Genomic DNA, 6,805 nt, shown 5'->3' on the forward strand with positions numbered 1-6,805 from the left:
CTGAAGAAGAGGAAGACTATGTGCCTAAAGGAAAGGAGGAAACGAGTTCAGACAAAGACGAAGCCCCATTGCCTCAACCTGGGGACATGCATGTGGAGTTTAAAAAGTCAAGCCTCCTTGATAGAGCAAAGAAGCCAAAGATCGAGTTTATCCCTTTTCGTGTCTTGCAGGAAAACAAATAGGAACTATGCAAAAGAATTTTAAATCTTAAGCAAGAGATCGATGACCTAAAGGAGCAAAATATTATCCTCAAGCGTAAATTGAGGAAGAAGCCTACATCATCAACAACTCCTACTTCACCACCTCCGAGGACATAATCACATGGGTATGGGCACTCCCCTTGGCAACTGCCAAGCTTGGGGGAGGTGCCCCGGTATCGTATCACCATCACACTCCTATCTTTACCGTTTTACTTAGTTCGATCTTTTTAGTAATATCTTGATCTAGTAGATTGAAGTTTTGGTATCAAGTAGTTTTGAGTTTTGCCTTGTGATCTCTTTATGTAATCGAGTCCGTGAGCTATCTATAATAAAGATTAGTGTTGAGTCAAGGGCTTTGCTATCTTGATATGATCTTGAGAAAGTAGAAAGAACAAAAAGAAATAAATGAGTTCATATTGATCTTATGGATAGTAATGACTTCACACATAAAAAGTATGAGACATAAAAGTTGTTGAGAGTTGACAAACATAGTTTTGGTCATCGTCGCAATTAATAGGAAGTAATAAGGAAAGAGAGGTTTTCACATACAAATATACTATCTTCGACATCTTTTATGATTGTAAGCACTCATTAAGTATGGCATGCTAAAAGAGCTGATGTTGGACAAGGAAGACAGTGTAATGGTTTATGTTTTCTCACATCTCAATTAAAGTATATTGTCATTGATCTTCCCAACATGTTGAGCTTGCCTTTCCCCTCATGCTAGTCAAAATTCCTTGCACCAAGTAGAGATACTACTTATGCTTCCAAATATCCTTAAACCCAGTTTTTGCCATGAGAGTCCACCATACCTACCTATGGATTGAGTAAGATCCTTCAAGTAAGTTGTCATGTTGCAAGCAATAAAAATTGCTCTCTAAATATGTATGACTTATTAGTGCGGAGAAAATAAGCTTTATACGATCATGTGATATGGAAGTAATAAAAGCGACGGACTGCATAATAAAGGTTCATATCACAAGTGGCAATATAAAGTGACGTTCTTTTGCATTAAGATTTTGTGCATCCAACCCTAAAAGCACATGACAACCTCTGCTTCCCTCTGCGAAGGGGCTATCTTTTACTTTATGTTTTTACTTTATGCTTGAGTCAAGGTGATATTCACCTTTCCCTTTTTCATTTTATCCTTGGCAAGCTCCTCGTGTTTGAAAGATCCTGATATATATATCCAATTGCATGTAAGTTAGCATGAATTATTATTGTTGACATCACCCAAAGGTGAATACGTTGGGAGGCAACTCAATAATCCCCTATCTTTCTCAGTGTCCGGTTGAAACTCCATAACCACAAGTATTGCGTGAGTGTTAGCAATTGTAGAAGACTATATGATAGTTGAGTATGTGGACTTGCTGAAAAGCTCTATTCTTGACTCTTTCTGATGTTATGATAAATTGCAATTGCTTCAATGACTGAGATTATAGTTTGTTAGTTCCCAATGAAGTTTCAGAACCATACTTGGCATTGTGAATCGATTATTACTTGAGTATACGAAATCATATGACAAAATCTATATATGTTGTTGTTATAAGAATGATCATGATGCCCTCATGTCTGTATTTTATTTTTAGCGACACCTGTATCTCTAAACATGTGGACATACTTTTCGGTTTCGGCTTCCGCTTGAGGACAAGCGAGGTCTAAGCTTGGGGGAGTTGATACGTCCATTGTGCATCATACTTTTATATCAATATTTATTGCATTATGGGTTGTTACACACATTATGTCTCAATACTTATGGCTATTCTCTCTTATTTTACAAGGTTTACCATGAAGAGGGGGAATGCCGGCAGCTGGAATTCTGGCTGGAAAAGGAGCAAATATTGGAAACCTCACTACACCACAACACTACATCCCCAACAACTAGGTTGGTCGGGAATATAGCTTCCGCCAATAAACAATCGGTCGGGAAAGAGTATTGCCGACCGATCATGTCTGTTGGGGAAAGTCCAGACGGGAAAACCCTTTCCCGACCGACATAGCTTTCCCGACCGACTGATTGATGGCAATGGTGTATCTTTCCCGACCAACAGTCTATTGGGCCTGCCATGGGCCTTTCCCGACCAACAGTCTATTGGGCCTGCCATGGGGCCTTTCCCGACCAACTATTTGATGGGGTATTCTTTCCCAACCAACAATTTGTTGGGCATGGCATTAGCCTTTCCCGACCGACTGTCCGAAGTGGTTGGTTTTGCCGACCGACAGTCAGATGGGGGTTTTCTTTTGCCGAGAAATAGTTCATTGACATTTTTTTGGCCAACCACAATTTTAATTAAGCTACGGTACTGATTGTCACATACATATATTTCATGTGCTCTAAGCATAACACCATACATCAGGCTCACATCCAGGAGCACCAAACATTTTTATTCCATGAACTAATTGTCACATACATACACTTTGGTCTGTTCTAATATAACCACCAAAATACCATACATCAGGTTCACAAAAGGATAGCTAAAAGATGCAAGTATAAGACATCAGTTGTACAAAATTAAAGCTAAAACATCTAGTTGACGTAGATAGCTGGCTTCATTGTTCCTTGTGACTGTAGTCCTTTTATTTGCTTCCTACAAAGTTAAACAATTCTCAGTTATAATACACTACTAGAAACTAGACTACAGTACCAAAATGCCAGCATAAAGGATCATCGCATTCTCAAAAATATAAATAGTAAAAAATAAAAAGAATTCAGTAATCATGTGTTAACACCAACGTTGATCCTCGACTGAGACCACCCCAGCCAGCCCACCATCTCCATAAGGAGTTGGTAGGTCAGCAAAGGGGTTTGTTTCTCCTCTTTAAAAATAAGATAAATTACTCTATTGGCATAGGCAAAAAAACTGGAGTACGTTTGAGCTTGAGGTAGCAGAACCGTTTAAAGCATCTATTTGTGTTTATACAATTAACTATGTATTGTCGTTGATTATTCTACATTTGTAGTATTGTCAGCATCTCATCGAGGTTATTTTCGCTTTTCGGCATCTGCCAACTAATGAGCAATGCTTATCTAGCTATTTAATTTGATTGTCAAGGACTACACTTGTACAAACTTATTATACAAATTTGTAGATCTTACTAAGAATAACTTAAGTAACTAGGCTTAACGATGACGTACTTTCCATAGTAGATATGTCCTAGGCTTAGAGTTTTTTGAACTATATATTCTTCCTGAAAGGAGATTGACTAGCTGGTGAATAGAATCCTTATTTTGACTTTAAACTTCACGCAATAAACAGGATAAGTCAAGTTAACTTCATATGGCAGCTTAGAAATGCTAGGCATAGAGTTTTTTTTGAACTATATATTCTTCCTGAAAGGAGATTGACTAGCTGGTGAATAGAATCCTTATTTTGGCTTTAAACTTCACACAATAAGCAGGATAAGTCAAGTTAACTTCATATGGCAGCTTAGAAAAGATGTTTTTTTTTATCTAGCTATGATCAAGATAAATACGCTTGGTCCAATGTGGCATTATGCTGAAGGGGAGCCTTGGCGCAGTGGTAAAGCTGCTGCCTTGTGACCATGAGGTCACGGGTTCAAGTCCTGGAAACAGCCTCTTACAGAAATGTAGGGAAAGGCTGCGTACTATAGACCCAAAGTGGTCGGACCCTTCCCCGACCCTGCGCAAGCGGGAGCTACATGCACCGGGCTGCCCCCCCAATGTGGCATTATGCTCCAATATATTATACACACTAGCACAACATACTTTTTCATTAGATTTGGATGGTTAAGGTCATGACAGCAGCCCACTTATTCAAGCATGACATTAGCTATTAGGCAACTGAATAGTTGCATATAACAAGAACCATTACTCGACAAGAAACTAGTACTCCCTCCGTAAAGAAATATAAGAGCGTTCAGATCACTCTTACATTTTTTTACGGAGGGAGTAACTCCCAATTTCTTGCTCTCTAATTAGAGAGTACTATGGTTCAGTTCATCTATACAGCCGTTTTAAGTTCTTAGGAACAGTATATATACTTCAAATCCAATGATCAATGATATGAAGTCGGTTCAACATGAAAAGTGTAATCATGTGGGTGTGTAGGCGTAGGTTAGGAACATACAATTAGTTATGGGGATCTGAACTATAGGCCATGGTTGGATAAAACCGAAGTAATGACACTGAGCAGTACAATATACCATGAGATATAGATATATATTGGTTTGATGTAATTTCAAGATCAGAAATATGGTTGCAAAGTACAAATATAAGGGAGCAGTACTAATTGTTGAGGCCAAACATGTCTAATCTGTATGCTTCGTCACCTTATAGAGGATGGACCCAACTTTACTCTCATCTTTATGCTTCCTCATCCACTAGGTGAATCATTGTCGCCTTTGTTAGCCTGAAAAATAAATGCTGGATTGGGGCGTAGTTAGTAGTTGAGAAGGTTCAAAGGCTAGAGAGTCAGGATTAGAACGTGGTGTTCAATATCAGTTGCACAATCTTGAAGTTTAGTCTGCATGTAGTTTCCTGTCTATCACAAACAACATCTTCAGTGCTCTAAAAAAATCCTAGGGGATAGGGTAGAAGCATGGTCAGCCAACCTCAATTGAGAGAACAACAACATAATAGAGGAAATCAAGTCAATTAAATTCAATTGATTAAATCACACGATGCAGGTAGTCTTAATCAATTTGGTTATGCAGTTACTTCCATGAACTATTAGAGGCATGGAGAAGAGAGACACCAACATTGATATATTGCGAAGATAGATCAAGGAATTGTACGCAGCGACGCCGGTGTTGTCACTGAAGCCCTCAATGGACCCCCAATTTCATTAAGAGACCAGAACCCTTTTTGTTCAGATAAGTGACCGAAATTATCTTAGTGACCGGACGAGGAAGATGCCCTTTTTGTTCAGACGCCCCATAGAGGAATTCATTTCGTCTTTCAAAGTTGAAACCAAGTATTGCTTCTAGGGACTAAATAGAACATGATGTTACAGTATGATATTTCATAAGGAAACATTTACAAAGTGCTACATGTATTCCATTTGTACCAAAGAATTAATAGGAAACTGGAGATGTGTTTACTGGACAAGCACATAGTCCTATATGCCAATAGAAAGTAAATAGTGAGGGCATCCAACATTGCTTGCTATCTCACATACATACTTACAGATGTTCTTGAGAGTAAATAGTAGCATCAAGTCGATGTAATGCAGGCATATGACTATGGACATCTTCCAGTGGCCTATTTGCCCAACCATCCACCATACTTACAAAGATTAATTTGCCCTGCAAAGAATAATTTTCGTATGGTATTACTATTATTTTTCTTACAAATACACTTCATGCATTCTCAGCTGAGCCAAGCCATCAACAACATCATGATTTATCTTCTTTCTACAGTATATGTATGTATGGTATGGTAACATGACATCTACCAGATTGAACTTCTAGAGGGCATGTTTACTCCATGTAGTACATAAATACTTTTCTATATTCTTATGGTTGTATATGTTCAGCAAAGGAGAACTTACTGGTAGAAGTTCCAATGAATTTTTTTGTACCTCATTTTGCTTTCTGTTTGCAGAAATCTTCTACCTGCGGATTCTAAAGGTAGCCCTGCAAAAACCATTATCCAATTCAGTTGCTAACAATCGCACAATATAAATAGACAATAATAGCAATCTATGGCTAGGGTTTGAACTTTACTGCTTCAAAAGCTTCTTTATTTCCATGAATCAAAGCAGCGCTGATTTTTTTAAAAGAGAACAATCTGCAGAGAGATGGGCGTACCAACCATTGCTGGGAGTTAAAATCTGTAGAGAGGGGGGGGGGGGGGATTATGGATGTCGTTGACGCCATGGATGGCTAAGAAGATGGGGGCACCAGCCGCCACTCTCCTAGTCGCCAGATGATAAGGGAGCAGAGGCCACCCGCCCCGTTCCGAACCACCAGAACCGAACGGGCCTTGTCCCGCTCAGATCTGCTACCATGAGAGGGGAGAGGGAGCTGGGTATGGGTTGGGGCGGTGGTGCCCTGTGAGGGAGGGGAGAGGTGGCCTCACCGGGCGCTTGGGCTTCGCCAGATGCGAGCGTCGCCGCCGCCGCTCAGATCGGGAGAGAAAGAGATAAGGGAGAGAGATAGCTGTGGTGTTTTTTTCAAGTGGACGGTGTATTAGGAGGTGGGTTGTGGGGGCGCGCGGCATGAAAATTCGGATGGGCTTCGCACTAAGTTTTCGCAGGCGCGCGAGCTGATATTTTCGGCGGCCCAGCTGCCGACCCACTGTCGGTCGGGAACATTTGCCGACCGACCGTGTGACAAGAGTGCAATTATTACCGACCAATGGTTCGATGCTATAGATTTTGGTATTACCAACCGATAGTTAGTCGTTACATGCGAGTAATACCGACCAACTGTCTGATAACAGTTTTACCAGCAAACCGTCGGTCGGTGAAAGTGACTTTTTCCAACACACGTCTGTAGGGAATGCAGTGTCGTGGTGTAGTGCCTATTCTGCACGGCTCCAAAAATCATGAAACTCCACGGAAGTCATTTTTGGAATTAATAAGAATTATTGAGCGAAGAAAACACCAGAGGGAGCCCACACCCTGGCCAGGAGGGTGGGGGTG

The 6,805-nt window shown here is 40.4% G+C and overlaps 1 long non-coding RNA gene across 8 annotated transcripts; it reads right to left on the bottom strand.

The window, feature by feature from the left end:
- Positions 1-2,562: 2,562 nt before the first annotated feature.
- LOC123093908 (uncharacterized) lies at positions 2,563-6,359 on the bottom strand. Of its 8 annotated transcripts, none has more exons than XR_006445682.1 (4): positions 5,974-6,359; positions 5,711-5,795; positions 4,491-5,465; positions 2,563-2,788 (listed from the first exon to the last, which is right to left on the bottom strand). It is a non-coding gene; the product is annotated as an uncharacterized lncRNA (long non-coding RNA). The 8 variants fall into 8 exon arrangements; XR_006445681.1 differs by having other exon boundaries at positions 5,970-6,359; XR_006445680.1 differs by having other exon boundaries at positions 5,886-6,359.
- Between the last annotated feature and the right edge of the window lie 446 nt (positions 6,360-6,805).

The sequence above is a fragment of the Triticum aestivum genome, chromosome 4B (assembly GCF_018294505.1).
Source record: "Triticum aestivum cultivar Chinese Spring chromosome 4B, IWGSC CS RefSeq v2.1, whole genome shotgun sequence".
In the NCBI taxonomy this organism is placed as follows: Eukaryota; Viridiplantae; Streptophyta; class Magnoliopsida; order Poales; family Poaceae; genus Triticum; species Triticum aestivum.